This window comes from Bubalus kerabau, chromosome 2 (genome assembly GCF_029407905.1).
Source record: "Bubalus kerabau isolate K-KA32 ecotype Philippines breed swamp buffalo chromosome 2, PCC_UOA_SB_1v2, whole genome shotgun sequence".
NCBI classification, from domain to species: domain Eukaryota; kingdom Metazoa; phylum Chordata; class Mammalia; order Artiodactyla; family Bovidae; genus Bubalus; species Bubalus kerabau.
The window spans coordinates 38426127-38453302 of NC_073625.1; the positions used below are offsets into that span (position 1 = coordinate 38426127).

A 27176-nucleotide genomic window follows, 5' to 3' on the forward strand; every position below is an offset into this window, starting at 1 on the left:
CGGCCCTGGCATTTGGGGCCACCCTTCTTGCTCTGTGTTTCTTAGCTTCTGTTCATTTCTCCCACCAGCTGTGTCTCTGTGTGTCAGTTATTGCAGGGTTGCAAAAACACGTGGTCCACATCATGCTAACACAACCTCAGCTGCAGTCTGTGGCCAAGTTTTGGTGAAGAAACTTTGAAATTTTCCAAGACTGTCTTGTGTCTGTGTTGGGGGGGGGTTGTGTATGGGGGGAGGGGGCAGGGTGTTCTCAAAAGGTTCTGCAACCCAGGAAAAGTTACTTCAGAGTGTCAACACCACAGACCATCACTGAGGGGCTTTCTGGGGAGTGCCTCCCATCTTTTTCCTCTTCACTTGTCCACATTTGGTTGTGAGTCAGTCAGGGTTCTCCACAAAAATAACCCATTTCTTTAGGGAATCATCTCACACCATTATGAAAGTAAGTCCCTAAACAAACAAACATTTTGGCAAGTCCCCAAAAAAACAAACAAACAGATCCAGTGCCAGTGCGGTAGACCAGCAGGACTCAGGGAGGAGCTGATGCTGGAGTTCAAATCTGAACCTGGCTGCTGGCAGAATTCCTTCCCTTTGCGGAAAAGTCAGTCTTTGCTCAGGCCTTCAACTGATTGGATGAGGCCCACCCATGTCACACAAGGGTAATAATAGCCTGTTTACCAAAGTCCACTGATTTAAATGTAGGTCTCATTTCCAAACATCCTCACAGGAACATCCAGAATGACGTTTGGCCAAATATCTGGGCAGCAAGGCCCAGCCGCATCCATACGTGAGATGAAGCACCACAGGGAGTTTCTCAGGTTTGCTCTTCTCTCTCTTGTCTCCCCTTTCCCTCACAGTGTGGGTTTCCAGCCATTAGAAGCTTTGAGACGGACAGCATTTGTGGTCCTTTAGAGGTGAGAGGACACATGGGAGTGGTCCTCCGTCCCTCCTGTCCGCCCCATTTATCCATTTTAAAATGAGACCTAAAGGGCTCTTTTTATTATGGAGCCTGTATTTTGTCTTTGCCAATTTTCAATTGAAGCAGAGCTTGCATAGAGTGAGGAGCACAGATCCTGAGTGTCCAGCTGGAACCTGCATCCCTGTCAAACTGTGGGATGGCCCCATCCAGCCCCAAGTGACCTTGACCCCCTCCCCTCCTCCTCTCCGACCCTCTCTTGCTCATCCCACCTGCCGAACTCTGTGGAATCTGGGTGGTTGGGTCAGGACACATTCTCAGCAGTGCAAGGACCTCCAGCTTCGTATTCCAGTAGTTCTGATAAGTTCCCATAGTTTAATGCCAGTAGTTCTCAACTCACATGGTTTTTCATTGTAGTTTACCTTTAAATAACATTTACCCTCATCTTCACTGAATGGTGGGCATTAGTCCCTTAGACTACAAGGAGATCCAACCAGTCAATCCTAAGGGAAATCAACCCAGAATATTCATTGGAAGCCTAATACTGAAGCTCCGATGCTTTGGCCACCTGATGCAAAGAGCCAACTCATTGGAAAAGACCGTGATGCTTGGAAAGATTGAGGGACCGAGAAGGAGGTAGCAGAGGATGAGATGGTTGGATGGCATCACAGTCTCATGGACATGAATTTGAGCAAACTCTGGGAGATAGTGAAGGACAGAGGAGCCTGGAGTGCTGCAATCCGTGGGGTCACAGAGTTAGACATGACTGGGAAAGCAACTGAACAATAACATGAACAACAACAGTGACCTCTGGGATGGGGAAGGGACCACGAACTTGTCTGTGTTTGGCTCCTGACAGGTACTGCATGAAGTCTGTTGCCTCAGTGACTGTGGAGCCAACACTGAGAACCAAGGAGGGCTTGGTTGTTTACTGGGCTCAGATTACGCTTATGGCCTCTGCAGCAGGGAGCTGGAGGCACCACCAGGGTGGCAAAGGGAGCCCAGGGTGTCCTGCACTATTTTCTGCTATTCTCAGCCTGTGAATCACTAGTGTTGTGGACAGGCTGCCCCCTGTTGTTCTGACCCACTCCGGAAGCTCTGAAAAAAGAAAAAAAAAAAAAAAAATAGAGGCTTTTTGCTTATGAGACCTAAAACTTACACAGCACACCTTCCTACCATGATGTGGGTCTGACACACTCAGAAAGCTCTGAAAACAGACAAAATACAGGCTTTTTGTTTAGGAGACCTAAAACTTACACAGCACACTCTCACTACCATGGTGTCAGGTAGGGAGAGAATGCATGGGGGGCTTAGGCTTTTGCTTTTGTTCAGGTATAGGGTTGGGGGTCTGGCTTTTCAAGGATGCTGCTGCTGCTAAGTCGCATCAACCATGTCCGAATCTGTGCGACCCCATAGAAGGCAGCCCACCAGGCTCCTCCATCCCTGGGATTCTCCAGGCAAGAATACTAGAGTGGGGTTGCCAATGCCTTCTCCATTCAAGGATGCACTATTGGTGAATTTAAAACATACGAGGGAGAATTTAAAGTGTAGGAAGAGAAACCAACAAACAAGTGACCCAAATGGCCAGTTACAGAAATCAACCAAGGTTTCTAAAACAAAGGAGCCTGGGGAGGGGGCCGTGGCCTGGCCCTTCCTCTGGCATTTTCTGGAGTTCTGTGAGTCAGTCTAGCAAATCATACAACCTGAAGGGGGAGGTACTGGGATTCCTGAGTTTGTAGCCAAGTCAGGCAGAAGTGTGGGGGAGCTGGGGACCCAAGAGTTGGCATCTGAGGTGGGGACAGTCTTGTAGAACTGGGATCATACCTGTGAGTCTGCCCCTCCTTCTGGGGTGGTTAGTGTCTGAACTGAGCTGAAGCCCTGGACACACAGTTGGTGTCAAGAAGGGAAAACACACAAACAAAACCCTCTCAGCCAGGACCTGTGAACCCTCTGTACTCTCAGTTTTAAGCAAATGCTCTCAACTTCCACCTCCTGTCTTAATGGCTCAACCCTTTGTAGATGAAGAACCTAGAATCCTTGACCTGATGCTGCTAAGCCCCTTCGCACGCCCCCGGATTCATCCTGTCTTCAGGACGCCTCATGCACAGCAGGTCCTGTCTCCCCACTGGCCCTGCTTGGACGCCCCTTTCCCCTCCACTTGCCTTCACTCCCCACGACTGCTTCACGCGGCACCTTCTCTTCCAAAGCTCCTGTCAGGTCCCCACACCCACTCTCAGCTGAGAGACATCATGCCTAGTTTTCAAAGAAAATCAAAGCAACCAGAAGTGAATTTCCCCAGTTGCGGCCCCCAGGTGTGTCTACGTCTGTGCCCACGTGTGGCGTGTGATTCTCTCCAGGCTCCCTGCACACCTTCCTGTCTCTTCTCCCTGCCCCCCTTCCCCAGTCCCCACTACCTCCTTTTTCTTTCAGCATCTTTGGAGAGATTCTGAATGGTTCCTGTTTGATGACGCCTCATCTTTGTCCAGGTGAAATATTCCTGTGCTATTTTTCTTAATTTATTGTACTTAACTGCTTGCTTTATACTGATTCTTTTTTTGTTTGTTTGCTTTTTTAATTTGTGCCCGCTCTTTGCTGTTGCATGCAGAATCTTTAGTTGTTACAGGTGAACTCTTAGTTGTGGCACGTGGGATCTAGTTCCCTGACCAGGGATCGAACCTGTGCCCCAGCAGTGGGAGCTCAGAGTCTTAAGCACTTGACCCCCAGGGCTGTCCCTGTACAATCTACTTTAAAGAGGTTTTATAGGGGGGTAGACAGAATTGGGTACCAGGCTACAGGGATTTCTCCCTATGATGCATGATTGTTACTATGAATACCTTCTTTCAATGGGTAACCAATGAGAATAACACAAATGGACCATCCCCATTCTCATAACCAGATTCACAACTGCTGCCTCCTAAGCAGACTGCTTCCTACCAGTGTGGTTCCCTCATGTGATGGTCAAATCAGCACATCTCTTCTCCTTCCTGAAGCTGAGCTTCCTGTGTTATACAGCAGTTTCCCACTAGCTAGCTGTTTTATATATGGTGGGTTTATAACAGTCCTTTACCTTCACTTCCTGAATCCAGTCTATATATAGCTACCGAGTTATTTCCAGATTACAAACTTGACAGTGTTATTTTCTCATTTAAAGTCCTTCAGTTTCTTCTCTTTGCTTACAAGACAAATTCAAATATCCAACCCTGAGTCTACATATCCTACAGCGTTTCCTTTTTCTTTAGCCAAAGGACACATGACTTCCCAAATTCACATTGCGATCTACACCTTTCTATCTTTGCCTATGATCTTCCTTTTCCCAGGACTGGCTTCACCACTGTGTGTGTGTCTGCTTCATAAATACTGACTCATCCCTTAGACCATAAATCAAAAATTAACCTCACAGCAAAGTTTTCTCAACCTCTCCCCCTGTTCCCACCCCCACACCATAGGAACAGGAACAGCCATTCCTTCCGTTAAGACCCCTCCTCCTCACTGCAGTGAATAGTGATGAACTGTTACAGTGTGGATCTGTTTGATCCAGCTGAAAGCCCCTGGCATTCTGGGAGCACATTTTGTTCATTTTGTACCTGATTCTGCCTAGGAACTGGAAATCGTGGGAGCAGAGGAAATGGGTCTCAGGAAGAATGGTGCTGAGCCAAGCTGCCCTGTGCCTGGAAGGGGGGCCAGGAGAGTGCTAGAAACGAAGAACCAGGTGATGCCTGAAGGGACCCATCTGACTGTTTCCTATCTTTGTGTAATTTCTCTCACTTGAGTGCTTTGCCCAGAAACCTCAAGGATGTTAGAGTACTATACTCGTGTAACATGAAGCTGGAAGATAAGCCTACATTCTGAGTAACTTACTTCCTTTTATTAAGCAGGAGGGACAAACATATTTTCCCCAGAGGCAGATAATTTGGCTTTTACTTAGTGCAGGAAGTATTTTTTTTTTTTTTAAATTCTAAGAAACCATTCATCGGAGCCTAGTGTCAGCAGGTGTGAGCCCTGGGCTCCGATGCTGTAGCATCTCCTAGTTGGAGGGACCTAAGTGATCATTGCATTTTCCAGATGAGAAAACTAAGGTCCAGAAAAGAGAGGGTACTTCCCAGGGGTCCAGGGGCAAGTGGTATCTCTGGAGTCACAGCCCTGGTTTCCTGACTCTAAAATTGGTGCTTTCTCAGTTAATCCTAAGACTTATTAATGACACTCTTTCATGGAGGAAATGTCTAGAGTTCTGAATAATAATCAGAAGAGAAATCAGAAAATAAAAGAAGATCAAAACGTGAAATTAAGCAATGTTGTGCTATTTCCTTTTATGGACACTTATTAATATTATCGCCAAAGTATTTTTGTCATTTTCAACCTAAATCATTTTTTTGTCTATTTCAAATGCACCTGATGAAGCACCCTCCACAAGGTACTGAAGACCCCAAGACTCTTCACCTCTTCTCAGCTGAGTTCGTTCCTTCCCCGCCCCTGCCCTCTACTTGCCCGCTGATGCGATGGTTAAAGCGCACGTCAAGGTATGATTTACTGCGTTGTCTCCCCAGACAGGTTTTCTCTCTTTATCTTGCTGGCATGCCGCCCTATTTCCTCTTGATTTCCTCCCTTCTGCAAGGGGATCTGACCATCTGAGCCCTAAGGCCGTGCCACGGTGTCACAGAGAGCTGTTCTCCTCCTTCTGTGCCCTCCCGTCCTCAGTGTTCCTGGCCCTGCAGCAGCGCTCGGACCCTTCGACACCCTCCACTTGCCCAGCAGCTCAGGTCTCGCGGGTCGAGGTGACTGGCTCCCTGAGCTTGCTGAGGGAGGGACAGTGACGAGCCCCCCGTATTTTGCAGCCTCGCATCCCCTCCAGTTTCTGCCAATGTGCCAGGCCCAGGTATAGAGGCCCTGGGCGCCAGGCGCTGGCCCTTGGGTCCCTGCCAGGAGGCGCTGCACGTCCAAAAGTGCCCACTCAGTGATTTCTCTGGTTCACTAGCGCCCAGTGATGGGAACAGGCCATCAGGGCGCCTCCAGTAACAGGCCCTGGAGGACGAAGGAGAGGCTCCTCAGGCCCCGTTGCCCACAGGAGGGAGAGGAGGTGAGTGAGTGAAGCTGAGGGCCGGGGGGAACGAGGTCTCGGCTCAGGGGACCCCAGGCGGGAGCCCGAGGACCAGGCGAGCGGCCGTCCTCCCGCAGTCCCCGCTCTGCGTCAGGCCCAAGTGCCTCTCGGAAGCGCGTGGAGCCACGCGCCTCAGAACCAGGGTACCTGGGGTCAGCTCACCCAGGTCTGGCATCTCGCCAAAGAGGGTGTGGAGGCGCCTGCAAGGGACGTGACCTGTAGTCGGAGGTGGAGCCGGGACCGGAGCCAGGGTCCGAAGCCTCGGTCCAGCGTCATCTTTCCACACGCCATCCCAGAGGTATCTGAGGCTGATTCTGAGGGAGCGAGGGGGCTGCGGGACGGGACATGGGCCGTGGCGGGGCCCGGCTCTGTCCACCCGGGGCTCAGTCCTCCTGACCTCGGTGTGGTCCTGCTCCCGGTGGAGGGAACGGCCGCTCTAGGTCGCCCCCCAGAGGCCATCTGAGGCCGCAGGGTAGGTCCTGGAGCGCTCTGCGCGAAGCCCGCCGGGTGCCGCAGGATACCGACACACTTCTGGGCTCAACCAACGCTCATGGCAGCCCACCGCGGCCCAAGACCCAAGCCGCCCGTGCACACGTGGGATAGTGCCTCGCCCAGACCGACCCGAGGCAGAGCGTAGCGGAGATGAAGGGCCCCTTCTTGTTCTCAATGGAAGCACGACCCCAAGACTGGAGTGCGTGCAGAGGCGGGCAGGACGGGGGCCGGGTTCCTGAGCCCCTGATTCAGGAACGATGAGTGAGCCCCCTCAGGGTCCAGCGTGGAAGGCATGGGAGCCCGGGCTCGGATGGGAGAAGTCTGGGCACAGACGAAGGAGAAGAATCCCACGTTCCTATGGTTCTGTCAAAGGTGCTTCCTGTTTCCAGGCTCGAGTTATTCTCCGTCTGGTTCACACCTAAGGGCTCAACGCTGAGGAGACTCAGTCTTGGGTTTTCAAGACCTCAGAGTCTTGTAGGTGAAACAAGGTCGACGGGTAACAGGACTCCCAACTCATTCATGACTTAAGGACGTCCTTCTGTTTCTCTAGGGAGAGAAGGAGGGCTCAGAGTGAGGCCTGTCCTGTCAGAGTGGAGTCAGTAAGCTCCTCAGAGCAGAGCCAGGTGGGAACAGAGGTGCCAGCACCCGACAGAGAAGAGACTTGCTAACCCAGGGCCACATGCTCCCTGGCCTGCTCTGCTGGAGGAGCACGTGGGGAGCAGACTGGGGCCTTTTATGGCCCCAAAACTGAAGAAGAATTTTATGAGATTCTTGTGACTGCTCTCTCTCCCTCCCTTCTTCCCTCCATTTCCATTTTCTCTCCTTTGAAGTAGCAACCATCCTTGTCTTGGACAGTTTCTCTCACAGCTCATACATCCTCCAGAGATTTCACTCAGGGCCCATAATCAGAATTAGCACACATTACTAGACCCAATGTGGATGTTTATCTCGCTCTAACTTTTCAAACAGAAATTTTGACGTGAACTCAGACATCTCCATTTTGACCCTGCAAGAGTGGTAGACTTAATCCCAGGGTCGCAGAAGCAATGGGTGTTGGTGTTGTCATTAAGATTCCCTCCATTTCTTCACTGGACACAGTCATTTCTGACCACCCAAGGACATCTTGGCTGAAACTACAACTTTGCTTCATGCATGAGTTGAAATTCTTCATCAAGCCCTGGAAGAAAAATCAAAGGTTTTTACAGAAGAAATTACACATAAAGAAAAAAATGGTGGAAGCATCTATTTAAAAAACAGCAACTGTCTTTAAAAACTGCTTTTGAAAAACCTTGTTTCATTTTTGAGATTGAGGAAGTTGATCTTTGACAGGAGAAAGAAGGGATAAAGAAACAGGAAAACAGGGGAAATGGATAGAAACAAGTTAATGTTTGCATTGTCATAACTGAGAAAGAGTTTACAGCATAAAAGACATTTACCAGAGGATAACCCCTAGACATGATTTTGACCTTGTTTGGCCACAATTTCCTCTTCTGTGAAGTAAGGAAGTTGGCTTTGAGGATCTCTGACAGTTCCAGGCATTGTGAGTCAATGTCTTTCATTGAGAGCAGAAAGGAAGAATCCTATACTTCAGAATCAAGGAGGTTAATGATAATTCTTAGAGACCTATAATTTTAGAACTGCAAAACCACTGAGAAATAACCACAAAAAATCTAAATGAATAAGAGTTCAACTTGTGGGCTAGTGATGCATTATTATCCCAGATCTACAGCTTTTCTTATGCAGACAGTAGCAGTTATAAAATGTAATGAAAGAAGAATGTGGCTCAAAAAGAAAAACCATGAAATATCTAGGAGTCAAGTTACAAAATCACTCTGAAGGACCCAGAAAGAAACTTAATGAAGGTAAGTTTCTTAGTACAAAAGGTTGTACTAAGAGGAGGCAAAAACATCTAAAGGGAAATCTAGTTCTTAGACTCAATCACATATCATTTTTTTTCTTTAGTAAAACCTGTAATTTCAATGAAGCAATAACATTGTGTTTAACTTGATGGAATAATTTAAATGTTATTTGGTAATAGAGAATCACTGAGTGTAGCCATGCCCTCTGAAAGAGACTGAAGAGGGAGATTTGATTATCTTTAACTGGAGGAGCTGTGTTATTAATAGCTCAGATCACTTAGTGCTGCATCCTGCAGAGACAAACAGAAGAGCAGAAGGAACAGAACTGTCTCTGACCAGGACTAGGTAGGTGCCAGGCACGCTGTGTGGTTTAGGTGCTCTGATGGGTGTACAAAATGTGTTCCCCCGTCCTCCCCCGGATGGCCTGCTGTACTTGGATCACCCAGGTGGCCCTGATCATTTTCAATTCCTTCCAGTCATGTATGAGCTTGTTTCTCTTCCATGCAAGACTAGGTTTCCTAAGAGGACAGAGATGTGAACTCAGACATCAGCCTTCCATATGAGACATGTGGGAGTGAGGGCATGTCTGTGGGCTCAGGAAATTCATAGTGCTGGATGGTGCAAGCAACTGTTCTCAGGTCACTGCTGGGGACTTGTCTGTCATAGGTTTTCAGAAGAGCCTCCATTCCAGTTCTGAAAGAATTAAGGATGAAACTAACCAGGAATACAGACAGAAGTAGATAAACATACTAATAAATATCTTTGAAGAAAACCAAATGTAATCTCTAAGGGTAGCTATAAATTTCATCTATTAGATGAGCAAGCACACAGCCAAAAGCAAGCCAGAAACAATTTTTGCAACACATAGAATATAGGATTAGTGACCTTAAATATACATAGGATTCTGAGAAGTCAGCAAGGAAAGATGAATAGAAAAATGGGAAATGTGTAAGAGATAAAAATAACCAAAAAACATTTTTCAAAATGTTCAACCTCAGAAACAATTTTTTTAATATATTAAAACAAAAAAGAAAATATTATTCCCTCATTCTATTTGGAAAAATTGAAAAAATTCTTAAAACCACTGCTGCTAAGCTGCTAAGTCACTTCAGTCGTGTCTGACTCTGTGCGACCCCATAGATGGAAACCCACCAGGCTCCCCCGTCCCTGGGAGTCTCCAGGCAAGAACACTGGAGTGGGTTGCCATTTCCTTCTCCAATGCGTGAAAGTGAAAAGTGAAAGGGAAGTCGCTCAGTCGTGTCCGACTCTTAGCGACCCCATGGACTGCAGCCTACCAGGCTCCTCCGCCCATGAGATTTTCCAGGCAAGAGTACTGGAGTGGGGTGCCATTGCCTTCTCTAGTAATGAGAATATTGACTGTCAAATATACTTTTTAACATTGTCAGCAAGAGGATAAAGTGGTACAACAGTTTCTAGCATGGGCAAATGGGAAAAACCCATTAAAACTTGAAAAATGCATATATATATATATATATATATATATATATATATATATGTATGTATATGGAGATTCCACTTCTGGAATTTATACAAAAGTAAGTGTTATATAAATTTCTCAAGATATATATATATATATGGTCATACAAATTTATGATGCAAATTCATTTGAACAGACGTAAAATGTTTCCAAGATAATGTTTAAGTGGTAAAAACACATTGGCATTGAGTGTGAAGTAAGATTCTATGTTTTAAATTAAAAATAAATATTTACACAATTTCATTTGCAAAGCAAAAGAGCTGAAATATTCTGAATTGTAGGTAGTAGTTATAACTGAAGGGTGGGCCTATGGGTTTTTAAAAAACCTTTCATTTTTGCATTTACTTATGACCTGAAATTTTGGGTGTTTTTAGTTGAAACTTTCTGATGTGTAATATTTTTTATAATCAGAAAAACTGTGATAGATTTAAATGAAAGTAAACATTAAACTTAAAATCCTAGAAATAATTGGGTATATTTCTCCACTAAATTTTAACCAATACAAACTCTTTCTTCCTTTAACATGGATTCTCTAGGAAGATTATAACCCACCACCATTCTGGACCTTCCTTTCAAGTAGCCCTGAAGATCCAAACAACGGGGCTGTAAATCTTTTCTAATGAACCTCCTCACCCACAAGGGGCTGGCCTTACCCTCCTTTTGTAACAGCCAGACTCCCGCCCTACCACTGGCTTTGGATGCTCCAGCCTCTGCTTCACGGGGACGCCGCCTCCATAGATGTGGGCACAGGAGGGCCTCAACCCCAGATCTGAAACCCCAGGTCTGAGCAAACCCGAGGTGAGCAACAGCTGGGGCTCAGGGAGCCAGAAAGGACGGAGAGTCACACTCCTCCTGCCGAAGCAGGCGCAGGGCCCCAGGGCAGGAGGTCGTGTCTGCTCTGGTCCTGGAGGCCCTGAGCTCCTCGAACTTCTCACTGTGTCCTTGATCCTTCTCACCAGGTCTTCTGGGACCTCCGTTCTGGGACAATGAGGCTCCTCCGTGTCTTCCTCACCGCTCTCTTGATCCCCTTCCAGGTACTGCCCGGTAAATACCAGCCATGATGCCCTTTCTTATCATTACTTGGTTTTTTCTTCCCTGAGTTAACCATCATCAGAAAGTAAAGTATGACAGAGCTACTAGTAGGTCACTTCCACACCCAAATTAGGCATTGAGTGATTAGAGAATTCTTTCCAAAGCATGTTGTTGAGTCTTCATGACCTTAAATGTCTTATTGGTGGTAACTTTCTCCCTCCTCTTCTTTCCCTGGAATGAGCTGGATGATTTGTGAACTAAATCAGTTGAATCACTTGTCTGGTATAACCCAGTATGAGAAAAACTTCCTTTATTCAGGCCCAGACCGGAGACCTCTTGCCACATGTCACGGTGTGAGCTTGAGTTCTGCTGGACAAGGCTTCCATCCGACGAGCCTGTGAGAGCTGGGTGGGTTTTGCATGACGGGGAGGTGGGGTGACTGGTGAGGCACACGGGGCAGTGGTTACTGACCCTGCGGTTACCACCCAGGTGTTCCTGTGGCACGAAGGGTGTATATTTGTGTATATATATATATATATTTTTTTTTTCTTTCTTTCTTTTGGCTGTGCTGGGTCTTCGTTGCTGTGCAGGCTTTTCTCTAGTTTTGGAGAGCGCAGGCTACTCTCCAGGTGCAGGGCACACGTTTTTCGTTGCAGGGGCTTCTCACTGTGGAGCCCGGGCTCCGGGGCACAGGTTCACAGTGGTGTCTCAGGGGCTTAGTTGCTCCCACACGTGGGATCTTCTTAAACCAGGTTCATCAGCAACACTGACATCTTACATCAGAACAGAGAGTGAGGGATACGAGGGGGACATTTGCTATTGGTGTTTAGCTGGGAAAGAAGGGGATCCCAGTCAGATGGTGAGACCCCCAGATTTCCTCATGGGACTTCCATGAGGCTTCATATAAACGTCTTTTCCTTTTCCAGACAGCACTAGGGCACTCAATTTTGAAAGACCCTGCCATCTTCGGGGTGGAATCTGCCTGAAGCAAGGGACACCAAGCTGTGAGCCCTTCAGAGGACCCTGCCGGGCATTCACTGTTTACTGCAAAATAAAGCCGAGCTGATGGAGGCAGCCCAGCTGAGGAGCCCGCTGAGAGACCCTGAGCAAGTCTCGTCTTGTGCAAATAAAAGAAGACAGTTCTCACATCTACACAATCGAATGTTTTATCATTAGGACTGATGTTGTTTTCCATGGCAGGGTAGGCAGTGGGAGGGAGACAGTTATTATGCTTTAAATTCTTGCCTGGAAAATTCCATGGACAGAGGAACCAGACAGGCTACAGTCCATGGGGTTGCAAAGAGTTTGGCAGGACTGAGCGACTGAACACAAATGTTGCAACAGTGTTTTCATTCACAGAGCAAATGTGACCCTTAAGCCACTTTGGCCCGAGGCTGGAGTCCTGAGAGATGTGCGGTCATGCGGTGTCTTCCTTGTCCACGTGTCTTGTCCAAGGTGTGGCCCCGTCTGTCGCTTGCTGAGTAGGCTGCCTCTCCATGCCGGTGTCACTCTCCTCCCTCTGGGGAGGGAGCAGGCCTTGACAGGACCACAGTTCTCTGCTGTTTACAGAGCAGGTTTAGGGCAGGAGGACGGAGACAGGAGGCAAGATGCCCAGGAAGCGGGGGACAAAGAGGAAGGACAAGAGACACGAGCATTCTTCCAAAACCTGAACAATCTCACAGGAAAGAAAGAGTGTGACTGGCATTACGGTGATGTGACGAGGACCAGTTCTATAACTGGGTCCCAATCAGTGATGAGTGGGCTCCCTGGTGGCTCAGATGGTACAGGATCGGCCTGCTATGCAGATTTCTGGGTTGGACAGAACCCCTGGAGGAGGAGACAGCAATCTATTCTAGTATTCTTGCCTAGGAAATCCCATGGACAGAGGAGCCTGGTGGCCTACAGTTCATGGGGTCGGGAAGAGTCAGACACCACGGAGCAACTAATACTTTCACTTGACTTTCAATCATGAATAATTAAAGAAAATTCAGAACAGGTTAGCAGATGAACAACCAGTGTACTGTTTCTGGCTTCTTTGTTTTGCCTCAGGTTTCATTTTTTTTTAATTCCTCAGCCAAAGTCACATATTTCAAGCCTCAACACCATCATAAATTATAATAACTGGTAATGAAAGTCACTGTGTTCTTCTTTATAAAAATTATCCTGCTTATTCTTGCAAGTTTTCCCTTTACAGGGTATTTTAAAATCAACTTGGTCAACATAAAAATATTTTTAATCCTAATTTCTAGATTATTACCACTGTATGGAAAGTCGTGAGCCAATTTATCATTCTTTTAAAATGTATAATAATTTTCACTTGATTCTAATACTTAATCCTTGAGGAAGGAGACCAGTAGAACATCGTGCAGTAATAAAGAATTCAGTATCTAGAGTCAGATTCCTGATTCCAACTTTAATTTCACCACATACAAACTCGAACACCACACTGAATATCTCTAGTCTTATTTTTTCCCCATGGATACCATTAGGGATGATATTACTATTGGTATAAGGTAAGACTAGTTTATTCGGGTTGTAGGAAGGCCATCATAATCACCTTCAATACGCTTCACTTGGTGGGTTCTGATTAATTGCATAAATGTAGGATGAGTAATCAGCCATCATCTTGAGATGAGAGGGAAAATACAAGAATTCTTGAGTTAGTCACTCTGAAGACATTTGTTACAGAAAAATGCTTCATTCAGAATAAGGGGGATCATTTCTTATGAGAAGCCCAAGATTTTCTGGGTGAGAAAAAACTGAAATCTCACCCCCAGCTGCTGAGACTTAAGTTAGGGATGGCTCAACCAAAGCCCGGAGACAGAGGAGAGAAACAGCAGGTTAAGGAAAACCAGGAGGAGGGTGCCTGGATGTCTGTTAGCATCACTGACACCCTCTTGGGCTCATGCAGCTCCCGCCATCCTTCTGCTGACCCAGCCCAGTACTGGCCTGTGTGGTGAATCACATCTCTGTCATCAGGGTCTTGTAGTTAATAGATATTGTTTAATACCCATTAGGACCAGGCAGCCTCCATGCTCTGTTAGTCCCCAAACAATGAGGATAACCTTCCCTGATGTATTCCCATGTGACTAGTTACCCTTTCACAAATCTTAGGAAAATAGATTTCTATTTCCAAGCCCCCATCTGTGTACACCAGGTTAGCAACAAAATAGCCCCAGTGGCTCCTCAGAGGGAGCTTTGGAGTCCTGCTCTGTGAGGAAGTAAGGTGCTCCCCCGACCTTGGTAAAAAAATGGACTTATTGATTATACCCAGCAGCCTCCTCAGTTTTTGGTCTCAAGATGCCATCTCCTTTTGGTGAGCTGTTTTCATTCCTTCTGTCCTTCATCAGGGACGCTAAGCCCCTGTCCCAAACTTGTTTTGATTCAGGCTTTGGCTAAGGAGCAAAGCCCTTCGACTTTCACTTACCCTGAAACTATGCTGTGTTTTATAGCACAAGAGTCAAGTACATGAGGCTTTATGGGTCATTAGACATCACCATGTCCTGGACAGGGCCCTGAATCAGCAGGGTCATTCCTAGAGCACAGATAAAGCCCATTGTCAGACGCAGGGGGACCGTCTTCTGTACAAACTGAGCCAAGTGACATGCTACAATAGATCTCAGACACCTCTCAGCATCTGAAGAGAAGTGAGTCCTAAACCCTGTGATAGTTTTCCTTCTCGAAGTCCCATTCGGTTTAGTGCAAGAGTGACTATCCGAAGAATAAAAGATTGTATCTTGACTGTATTTGTGCCTGAGTTGAAGAAGTAGTGGATGGTACTAACTTCATGAAAGCAAATGGAAAAATGTCATCTAAACTATTCACAGGTTCCCATAGAGTAAGTGCTGCATCAATTTTAATCATTCTTTTAGATTTTTATTTTTTTGATGTGGACTGTTTTGAAAACTTCATTGAATTTGTTACCCTATTGCTTCTGCTTTATGTTTTGTCTTTCTGACCACAAGGCATGTGGGATCTTGGCTCCCCAGTCAAGGTTGGAACCCACATCATCTGCACTGGAAGGCCAAGTCTTAACCACTGGACTGCCAGGGACATCCCATCTATTCATTCTTTTTTTTTTTTTTTTTACCGTCATCATCATTGTTGTTCTCTTCCCGTCCTGCACCCATTAAGAGCTAACAAAAGAAACCCTTCCAGCTTTGCCTGGAACATTGTTAATCGTTGCACCTGTTCATATCAAGGGCTTTCGAAGTCCGGGAAATATTTTAGTTAGTACTCAGATCAGAATTGAACACTGTCTTCCATATGCAATCGCCCTGTTTGGACCTATTAAAGAAGATTTGGGTCGCTTTTTATTCAACCCACTGAAGTGCTGTTTGTTTTCTCCTTTCCAGGAACTTGCGAGGAGTCTCTTCTGAACCAGCCTTGAAGCTGTCTTACCTCCTCATCTTTGTTGTCTTCTTTTCTCAAGTGATACCAGTTAAATGGTCTCTGGCATTTCCCTGTCATATCTGAGTTCAATTTTGTTTCTCCAGCCTGCTCCACTTTCAGAGAGATACCCTGGTGTCCCCAAAGCACCTCAGGGATGCTACTCTGGGAAGAGAAGAAAAGGGAAGTTTCCCAGCCGGGTTTGCCAAAGGTCATCTGGCCTGGAGGCATAGAGAAGAAACCCTGAAATCAATGGGAAAGAATGGAAACAAACCATCATCTGCTTTCTTTAAAGTCTAATATGATGACATAGTCATAACATACATGGTCTCCTTTTTTAAACCTTCCACCTACTGACGTGTGTCTGAGCTGATAGCAATACCTAAAGTTTACCATTTGCCTCATTCCAGAGGCATTTTGTTCCTGGCTGCAGAGCAAGAAAAAAGAGGAAGCTTAGAGGTATTCTTTAGGAGATAATTCATATAGGTAGAACCACGACATTTTGGGAAAAAACACAGATGTATATTCTGCCCCATATCTTGAGCAAGCAGTGGCAGGGATGAGAAAAGAAGGGGAGGCGGGAGTCTGAGCCCCTGTGTGATTGCTCCTCACATCACAGAAGTGCTGACTGTCACGGGACAGCTCAGAGGGCAGTAAAATCACTTGGATGTGCGGGAGGAGAGTGGCTGGTGTGGCTGAGAGGGGCTGGAGTGTCCCTGAGAGCCGGCGCCTCGCCTCCTGCAGGGAGTCTTGTCTTTTGCCGCCATGTTGTGCTTGGTGCCCAGCACTCTTCATCCTCTGTCTCCCCTCACTCACTTCCTCCCATCATCACATCACACCATGTGGTCGCTCAGTCGTGTCTGACTCTTTGTGACCCCATGGTCTGGCCAGGCTCCTCTGTCCACGGGGTTCTCCAGGCAAGAATAACAGAGTGGGTAGCCATGCCCTCCTCCATGGGGTCTTCCTGACGCAGGGATCTATCCCAGATCTCCCACATTGCAGGCAGATTGTGGACCATCTGAGCCACCTAATGTAAATACACTCATCTGACCAATCATTCCTTTCCTAGGTCTCACTGCTCAGGGCTCCTCGTGCTTCCCAGGGTGTTAGCTCACAAAACCTGGCAGATAATGAGCTAAGCGAGCAGGGGCTGGATGGATGCAGTCGCTCCCCCGATGCCCACCCCCAGACCCTGTCCTTTGTCTGCTTCTGGTCAACAAGCCGCTCTCTGCTGTGGGCCCACTGGGCACAGTCATCCATTCTGTCCTCACTCAGATGAGTGACCCCAAGTCAGTTTCCTCACTGGGCTAACTTTCAATTAGAGAGAAGGGGGTGTAGATTCCCTTCCTCCTCTGGGCTCTGAGGGGATGTTCTGGGTAAGAATGAATATAGAGCCGCAGAACTCCTTATGTGAGAATCTCGGCACAGCGCTAGGACATCCATGGGTCCAGCAATGGGTGGTCCAGAGGTCAGAGCTCCTAGGTCACAGCTGCCATGATGAAGCCCAGCGTGGCATGGGTAGGCATCAGGACAGCCTCCACAATGTGGCACAGAGCTTCAGGTGTGAGGAACCATGATGAGCAAGCTCTCTGCTGGAAGCCAAGTGCTAGCATCTTCCCTCCAGCCTGTGGGTAGAATGAGCAGTTCAAGAAAGTGGAAACAAGGCTGACGTCCCTGAGTGGGCAGAAGGAGAGTGTGAGCCTGCCACCAGCCCTGGCATTGACTCCACAGATCGTTGACCCCCCCAGGCCAAAGCCAATGAGAGCCAGCCCTCTGACCACTCAACCTGGGATCCAAAGCTGGTGACCTTTTCTAATGAACCAAAGTGGACAGGCTGGACTTAGAGGGTCCTTGGGGGGCCCTTGCTTATCTCCCCCACCTGCTAAGATGCAGGAAAACCAACCTTTTGTTTTTATATTTTTGTCTGTGCTGGGTCTTTGCTGCTGAGCCCAAGCTTTCTCTAGTTGTGGTGACTGGAGGCTCCTCTCTAGTTGTGGTCCTCAGGCTTCTCATTGCGGTGGCTTCCCTTGTTGCGGATCCTGGACTCTAGATCACAGGCTCAGCCATTTGGCACATGTGGTTAGGTGCCCCGAGGCATGTGGGATCTTCTAGGACCAGGGATCAAATCTGTGTCCCCTGCACTGGCAGGTGGACTCCCAGCCACTGGACCACCAGAGAAGTCCCAAACCAACCTTAGTCCTGGTTTGGAGCCAGGCGGGCTATTCCTTTTCTCTTTTAGAAACCTCTCTCCCCTCAGCTGGTGCCCTGACCATTCTAGGTCCTTGGCTTCAGGGTCTTAATGTTTAGGTCTTTAATCTTAATTGTAAGACTTATCTGAGAAACCCTGAAAGCAGGCGTATGTTCTTAGCCTGGGAATGGTGAGTGACCTTCAGAGTATTGCTGACACTCTTCAACTGTGTAGGACATATGTGTGAGTATGTTCGCAGATTTTAGTAAATATCTGAGGGCTGTGCTACCATCTTGTCTTCAGCGGGATCCCTTGCCAGGAAGATGAAAACACAAACTTACAAAATTTTAATGTGCTGTTTCCAAAAGACATCTGATAACCCCACAATGGCGCATTTCAGAGGGCACAATAACAGGCTGTAAATGTCATCCCAAGAGAGCTGTTTACACTCTCTGATCCTAGTTTCCAAATTACAGCATAAAATTTCTATTCACAACAAATTTGAAATTCAGCCTTTCTCCTATGGAACAAGCAAGTATAATAGGAGGGACAAAGTGAGGGAAAAGAGGTGCATAAGACAGAATACTTTCCTGGCAGTGTATTTTGGGGATTCCCGGTTGAACTGAATTATTTTTTCCCCCAGATCGTGATCTCAAGACTTTCTTCCAAAAACAGACATTTTTGTTCTTTCTTTAGGTTGTAGAATGCTTAATTTGTGTGACTCTCACACAAGTGTGTGCCTGGGAAGAAAATAAATGGTCTTCATCACATGGTAAACACTTCCGCTGAATCATGGACTCATGTTTGATGGAACTTCCTGAATTAAGTAAACTGAGGAATTCACATTTAATGGATCATCCCTGAATTACATTGGAAATCTGAAGCCTCATTCTATCATTTTCTTTATTCGACTATTCTGTCAACATCTTTTGAACACCTACTGTGTGCTAGAAACTGTACTGGTAGCTGAGGCCATGGAACCAAAGTCTCTTCTCTTACTCAAGTTGGATGAATGAAGGATGTCTTCCCAGTGAAGGCCATGTGTGAGCTGAGACTATAAAAAGCAAGTACAAATCAGGCAGGGAAAGTCAGAGGACAAATAGCTTAAGTGTGTTTCAGTATGAGGAGAACACAATATGCCAGAAAGATGACTGAGACTTTGTCAGGGGTTAGTTTGCAAACCAGGCTGAGATAAGATTAAACTCGAGAAAGTATGGCCAACTGGTGAAGGACCTGAGAAACTAGAGAATTTGTCCTTCATCCTTTTAACAGAGGAACACTGAAAATTTTACATGGAGGTGTGATGAGGGATGGGAACATGGAGAGACTGGGAACTCAGAGGCCACTGAGATTATCAGCAGCGACCACAGCTGCTTCCCAAAGCAGTTTGCTGTCTCTTGTGAAGTTAAACACATGTTGACCATGTGGAAACCCATATGCCAATGGAAACACAGATATCCTTCCACAAAGGGACACAAAACCTCGGTGACTTTTCATACTTTAACACGCACACACACACACACTCAAAGCTCTTTCCCTCAGTCCATACATTTGTAGACATAGATTAACAGGTTGGCTCTCCTGGGGCTCAGTGCTAAAGACTCTGGCTGCCAATGCAGGAGACACAGGAGATGTGGGCTTGATCCCTGGGTCAGAATGATCTCCTGAAAAAGGAAAGGACAACCCACTCCAGTATCCTTGCCTGGAACATCGCACGGACTCAGTCCATGGGGTCACAGAAGAATCAGACATGATTTAGCAAATAAACCCCACCACCAACAAATTAGGTTGTGGAGAACATCCATTTCAACAGTCACAGGAGCAGAGACTGAGACCTAGGAAAGGCAAGGCCTGTCCAGAGTTAATCAGCTAACGAGTGGTGTGACCAGACTTCCAGCTGAAATCTTCCCATCCAGTTCATGACCTCATGCACTCAGAAAGACCCCACAGGACCCGAGTGAACAGTGGCTCTTTTTTAACAGGACTCAGTGGTGGGGAGTGTCTGCTGCTGCTGTGGATGCTCCCATGGTGAAACTAGACTCTGCAACAGTGTTTCTTCCGACTCCTGCATTCTCCAGGCAGGATAACACACCGGGGGTGTTCTGATACTTGCAGGCACCACCCATTTTCCAACATTCAAGGTTTTTCTTTTTTGCTTTCCCTATCAAGGAAGGGGAGGTGAAAAAGAAACAAATAAATAAGGCATGTGTAACTAAAGCTATCAGAATTCATCTTATATAGCAAGGGACTCCAAATTACAGTCCACAGGGACACAACTGGAACTCTCGTTGGTTTGGTGTGGCCTATAAGCTTAGAATGTTTTTCCACATTTTTTTAAAATAATAGTAAAAACTGAGAAGGGGCCTTAAATTGTTCTATAGGAAGGTGATCACGCTCATTCATTTAAACAGGGTCTATGGGGCTTCCCTCAGGCTTCCCTGATGGCTAAGCTGGTAAAGAATCCGCCTACCACTGCAGGAGACATAGGAGATGAAGGTTCTATCCCTGGGTCAGAAAGATCCCATGGAGAAGCAAATGGCAACCCACTCCAGTATCCTTGCCTGGAGAATCCCATGGACAGAGGAGCCTGGTGGGCGACAGTCCATGGGGTCACAAAGAGTGAATGACAACCGAGTGACTAAACAACTGGAGCTGCTTGGTTAAAGAACTCTGAGCAGAAATGCCATTTCCCTTCAGGGCTGGGGCCCTTAATCGCCAGCACGAGAGTCCTTAGAGCAATCTGCACGGACACAGGACCAGCAGTACCCACAGTGGTGGTTGCTCCTCGGGAGTGGGGGGTCTGATCAGAGCACCCAGGCCCTCCCGGATTGGCATTATTTGAGCAAGAATTAACTTTGGATCCTTTAAGATGCTAAGATCTGTAGGCTCTTTCAACACAGAACAGCCTGGAGCATGCTATAACCTGAAGAGGGCTGTGGGGAAAAATCAGGACACCCAGTTTAGCTTGGATTGCAGGTGAGTAACACATAACCTTGTAGGATGAGTATGTCCTGAGTGATGCACAGATCACACTTGAGTTAAAGTATTTGTTGATTTTATGTAATTCAGTAAGTGAATCAGGTTTCTAGGATTGTTGAGTATTTAATAAAACAAGGTCTTTGGAGTCAAACCCACTTGTGCTTAGGTTAAAGTGCTCCCTACATTCAATCTGCACTCCTTTGAACAAATTACTTCATTTCTAAATCCAATCTTGTAAAATGACCTACCCCATAAATGTTGCTATGAGGAATATATTTGGGAAAAGACATTAAAAGTTTCATTGTTTTAGTTAAGGAGGAAGTTCAGTTCAGTTCAGTTCAGTTCAGGTGCTCAGTCGTCTGTGACTCTTTGTGACCCCATGAATCGCAGCATGCCAGCCCTCCTTGTCCATCACTAACTCCCAGAGTTCACTCAAACTCATGTCCATCCAGGCGGTGATGCCATTCAGCCATCTCATCCTCTGTCCCCATCTCCCCCTGCCCCCAATACCTCACAGCATCAAGAGCTTTTCCAATGAGTCAGCTCTTTGCATGAGGTGGCCAAAGTATTGGAGCTTCAGCTTCAACATCAGTCCTTCCAATGAACACCCAGGACTGATCTCCTTTAAGAGGGATTGGTTGGATCTCCTTGCATTCCAATGGACTCTCAAGAGTCTTATCCAACACCACAGTTCCAAAGCATCCATTCCTCGGAACTCAGCTTTCTTCACAGTCCAAATCTCACATGCATACATAATCACTGGAAAAAACATAGCCCTACCTAGACGGATCTTTGTGACAAAGTAATATCTCTGCTTTTCAATATACTATCTAGGTGGGTCATACCTTTCCATCCAAGGAGTAAGCTTCGTTTAATTTCAAGGCTGCAGCCAACATCTGTAGTGATTTTGGAGCCGAAAAAAATAAAGTCTGGAATTGTTTCCACTATGTCCCCATCTATTTGCCATGAAGTGATGGGACCACATACCATGGTCTTAGTCTTCTCAATGTTGAGGTTTAAGCCAACTTTTTCACTCTCCTCTTTCACTTTCATCAAGAGGCTTTTTAGTTCCTCTTCACTGTCTGCCACAGGATGGTTTCATCTGCATATCTGAAGTTACTGATATTTCTCCTGGCAATCTTGTCCAGCCCAGCATTTCCCATGATGTACTCTGCATATAAGTTAAATAAGCAGGGTGACAATAGACAGCCTTGATGTACTCTTTTTCCTATTTGGAACCCGTCTGTTGTTCCATGTCCAGTTCTAACTGTTACTTCTGGACCTGCATACAGGTTTCTCAAGAAGCCGGTCACCTGGTCTGGTATTCCCATCTCATTTAGACTTTTCCACAGTTTATTGTGATCCACACATCAAAGGTTTTGGCATACTCAAAAAAGCAGACATAGATGTTTTTCTGGAACTCTCTTGCTTTTTCAATGATCCACCGGATGTTGGCAATTTGATCTCTGGTTCCTCTGCCTTTTCCAAAACCAGCTTGAACATCTGGAAGCCCACGGTTCAGGTACTGCTGAAGCCTGGCTTGGAGAATTTTGAGCACTGCTTTACTGGCGTGTGAGATGAGTGCAATTGTGTGTTCGTTTGAGTGTTCTTTGGCACTGCCTTTCTTTGGGATTGGAAGTGGTCAACATGATTTACTATTATCATTAGTGTTACTGTTAGGCACATGGAAATGATTTGTAAGCCGTAAAGTCCCCTGTAAATGTTTTCTATCACCATTACAATTTATGGGTTTCCCACCAACTCGTTAAGGGCAATCATGGGAGGCTACTTTTCACCTCTTCAAGCCTGTCTTTCATTATGTGTAAAATGGAGCATGTCGCATATGCTATGCTTCTCTCAGATTTGATATTATTCCCTTTAGCACCTCACTGGATGATGAATCAACTTGACCTTCCCTACTCTAGGCTCCATGGTCATCCACCATATCAGCCGACCAGTTGCATCTGCCACTTAACCCGATGTTGTCTGGATAAGACACACAAGTAAGAGGAAGAGAAGGTACAGTAGCTTCATGATGGGAAAGGAGTTTTCGGAATTCCAAGCAGAACCAGTGTCTGGTGGCACACCTGAATCGGGGCAGGCGATCTGGGCGAGAGTTTGAAAACTTCAGCTGGAAAGAAAGGACTTTTATCCTAGCAGAGATGGTCAGCTGGGCCTGGGCCTAATTTCAGGATGTTTCATGTATGGACACATAGTCCATGTGTTTGCGTGTTGCAAAGGAAGAGGTTTGTAAGAAGTCAGGGTTTCCACATTGATTCTCACTTCTGCTTATGGCTCTGAGGTTTGGAGCATTTTTTGGAGAAAAATCATTGAACATTGAATTCTGTTAGAAAATTATTCATTGAGTTTTTTCACCTTTATTTTATGTCTCTGCATCTGTCCATTTCTCCTTTCAGAATAAACACCCTCAATCCATGGGTTGCAAAGAGTTGGACACGGCTAATTGACTGAACAACAACAACCCAACACACATACACCTTTTACAATCGAAAAATGAGAAGGAATTTTGGAAACTAAAATGGTCTTTTTTCACTCTCAAATTTTTTTTTGTTTGTTTTGCTACCATTTCCCGAGAGAATTGATTCAACCTAAGCAAGCTATTGCACAGACCACAATCAGGTGAGGCTTCATGGGCTAGAGTATTTCTTAATACAGGTAATTCATGAATGTATTCTTGAGTGCAAAGCACCAAAGGATACCAGACAAGGGGCTTCCCAGATGGTTCTAGTGACAAAGAGCCCACCTGCCAATGCAGGAGATGCAGTTTTGATCCCTGGGTGGCGAAGAGCCCCTGGAGAAGGGAATGGCAACCCACTCCAGTATCCTTGCCAGGAAATCCCATGGACAGAGGAGCCTGGTGGGCGACAATCCATGGGGTCGCAAAGAGTGGACCACAAGTGAGTGACTAAACAACTGGACCTGCTTGGTTAATGAATTCTGAGCGGAACTGACATTTCCCTTCAGGGCTGGGGCCACTGATCACCAGCATGAGCGTCCTGAGAGCACTTTGCTCGGACACAGGACCAGCAGCACCCACGGTGCTGGCTGCTCCTCGGGGGTGGGGGGCCTGATCAGAGCACCCGGGCCTTCCTGGGCTGGCGTCATTTGAACAAGAATTCACTTTGGCTCCTGGAAGATGCTAAGGTCTGGAGGCACTGTCACCACAGCACCGCCTGGAGCATGCTGTCACCTGAGGCGGGCTGCAGGGAAAATGCAGGACACCCAGTTTAGCTTGGATTGCAGGTGAGCAACACATAGCCTTGTAGGATAAGTATGTCCCCAGTGATGCACAGATCACACTTGAGCTAAAGTATTTGTTGATTTCATGTAATTCAGTAAGTACATTAGTTTTCTGGGATTGTTGAATATTCAATAAAACAAGGTCTTTGGGGTCAAACCCACTTGGGCTTGAGTTCAAGTGCTCCCTACATTCAACGTGCACTCCTTTGAACAAATTACTTCATTTCTGAATCCCAACTTGTAAAATGGCCTACCCCGTAAATTTTGCTATGAGGAATATATTTGGGATAAGACATTAAAAGTTTCATTGTTTTAGCTAAGGAGGAAGTTCAGTTCAGTTCAGTTCAGTTCAGGTGCTCAGTTGTGTGTGACTCTTTGTGACCCCATGAATCGCAGCATGCCAGCCCTCCTTGTCCATCACCAACTCCCAGAGTTCACTCAAACTCATGTCCATCCAGGCGGTGATGCCATCCAGCCATCTCATCCTCTGTCGTCAGCTTCTCCTCCTTCCCCCAATCCTTCGCAGCGTCAATGTCTTTTCCAATGAGTCAGCTTTTCCCATGACGTGGCCAAAGCATTGGAGCTTCAGCTTCAGCATCAGTCCTTCCAATGAACACCCAGGACTGATGTCCTTTAGGATGGACTGGTTGGATCTCCATGCAGTCCAAAGGAGTCTCAAGAGTCTTCTCCAACACCACAGTTCAAAAACATCAATTCTTCAGCACTCAGCTTTCTTCACAGTCCAACTCGCACATCCATACATGACCAATGGAAAACCCATAACCTTGAAGAGATGGACCTTTGTTGGCAAAGTAATATCTCTGCTTTTCAATATGCTGTCTAGAATGGTCATATCTTTCCTGCCAAGGAGTAACCGTCTTGTAATTTCAAGGCTGCAGCCACCATCTGCAGTGATTTTGGAGCCCAAAAAAATAAAGTCTGGCACTGTTTCCACTGTATCCCCATCTATTTGCCATGACGTGATGAGACCAGATACCATGATCCTAGTTTTCTGAATGTTGTGGTTTAAGCCAACACTTTCATTCTCCTCTTTTACTTTCATCAAGAGGCTTTTTAGTTCCTCCTCAATTTCTGCCATAAGAAAGGTTTCATCTGCATATCTGAGGTTATTGATATTTCTCCTGGCAATCTTGTCCAGCCCAGCATTTCTCATGATGTACTCTGCATATAAGTTAAATAAGCAGGGTGACAATAGACAGCCTTGACGTACTGTTTTTCCTATTTTGAACAATGCTGTTGTTCCATGTCCAGCTCTAACTGTTACTTCCTGACCTGCATACAGGTTTCTCAAGAAGCCGGTCACCTGGTCTGGTATTCTCATCACTTTCAGAATTTTCCACAGTTTATGTGATCCACACAGTCAAAGGCTTTGGCATAGTCAATAAAGCAGAAATAGATGTGTTTCTGGAACACTCTTGCTTTTGTGATAATCCAGTGTACGCTGGCAATTTGATCTCTGGTTCCTCTGCCTTTGTTAAAAAGAGCTTGAACATCTGAAGTTCATGGTTCATGTACTGCTGAAGCCTGACTTGGAGAATTTTGAGCATTACTTTACTGGGTGTTATATGAGTGCAGTTGTGTGTTCGTTTGAGCATTCTTTGGCATTGACTTTCTTTGGGATTTGAAGTGGTCAACACGATTTACTATTATTATTAGTGTTACTGTTAATCACATGGAAATGATTTTTAAGCCATAAAGTCCCCTGTAAATGTTTTCTATCATCAATATGGTTGATGGGTTTACCATCATCTAGTAAAAAGCAATCATGGGAGGTATTTGTAGCTTCTTTAAGCTTCTCTGTCATTATTTGTAAAATGGAGCATATCGCATATGCTATGCTTCTCTCAGATTTGATGTTATTCCTTTTACCACATCACTGGATGATGAATCAAGTTGACCTTCCCTATTCCAGGCTCCAAGGTCATCCACCATATCATCCGACCAGTTGCCTCTGCCACTTACCCGATGTTGTCTGGTTAAGACACACAAGTAAGAGGAGGAGAAGGTACAGTAGCTTCATGACGGGAAAGGAGTTTTTGGAATTCCAAGTAGAACCAGTGTCTGGTGACACAGCTGAATCAGGGCAGGAGATCTGGGCGAGAGTTTGAAAACTTCCGCTGGAAATAAAGGGCTTTTATCCTACCAGAGATGTTCAGCTGGGCCTGGGCCTAATTTGAGGATGTTTCATCTATGGACACATGGTCCAAGTGTTTGCCTGTCGTAAAGAAAGAGGTTTGCAGGAAGTCAGGGTTTCCACATTGATTCTCAGTTCTGCTTATGGCTCTGAAGTTTGGAAAATTTTTTGGAGAAAAATCATTAAATATTGAATTCTGTTAGAAAATTATTCATTTCTTTTTTTCACCTTTATTTCATTTCTCTCCATCTGTGCATTTCTCCTTTCAGAATAAACACCCTCAATCCATGGGTTGCAAAGATTGGACACGAGTGATTGACTGAACAACAACAATCCAACACACATACCTTTTACAATCAAAAAATGAAAAGGAATTTCAGAAAAATTAAAATGGTCTTTTTTCACTCTCTCTCTCTCTCTCTATATATATATATATATATATATATATATATTTTTTTTCCATTTACAGAGAGAATTGATCCATCCTAAGCAAGCTCTTGCATAGACCACAACCAAGTGAGGCTTTATAAACTAGAGTATTTCTTAATACAGGTAATTCTTCAATGTATTCTTGAGTGAAAAGCACCAAAGAATACCAGATAAGAGGCTTCCCAGGTGGCCCTACGACAAAGAGACAACATGCCAATGCAGCAGATGCAGTTTTGATACCTGGGTCGGGAAGATCCCCTGGAGAGGGAATGGAAATCCACTCCAGTATCCTTGCCTGGAGAATCCCATGGACAGAGGAGCCAGGTGGGCGACAGTCCATGGGGTCACAAAGAGTGGACTACAACCGAGTCACTAAACAACTGGACCTGCTTGGTTAATGAATTCTGAGCGGAACTGACATTTCCCTTCAGGGCTGGGGGACTTAATCTCCAGCACAAGAGTCCTGAGAGCACTCTACTTGGACAAAGGACCAGCAGCACCCACGGTGGTGGCTGCTCCTCGCAGGTGGAGGGTCTGATCAGAGCAACCAGGCCTTCCTGGTTTGGCATCATTTGAGCGAGAATTAACTTTGGCTCTTTGAAGATGCTAAGAACTGGAGGCGATCTCACAACAACACAGCCTGGAGCATGCTGTGATCTGAGGAGGACTGCAGGGAAAATGCAGGAAACGGAGTTTAGCCTGGGTTGCAGCTGAGCAACACATAACCTTGTAGGATAAGTATGTCCGGAGTGATGCACAGATCACACTTGAGCCTAAGTATTTGTTGATTTCATGTAATTCAGAAAGTACATTAATTTTCTGGGATTGTTGAATATTTAATAAGATAAGGTCTTTGGAGTCAAAGCCACTTGGGCTTGAGTTCAAGTGC

The 27176-nt window shown here is 46.0% G+C and overlaps 1 protein-coding gene and 1 pseudogene across 1 annotated transcript in view; both read right to left on the bottom strand.

The window, feature by feature from the left end:
• LOC129643228 (beta-defensin 33-like) overlaps nt 1-27176 on the bottom strand; it is a 64616-nt gene that overhangs the window by 24096 nt on the left and 13344 nt on the right. The gene's annotated exons all lie outside the window — the stretch shown is intronic.
• Nucleotides 19498-22476, bottom strand: LOC129643229 (beta-defensin 33-like; annotated as a pseudogene).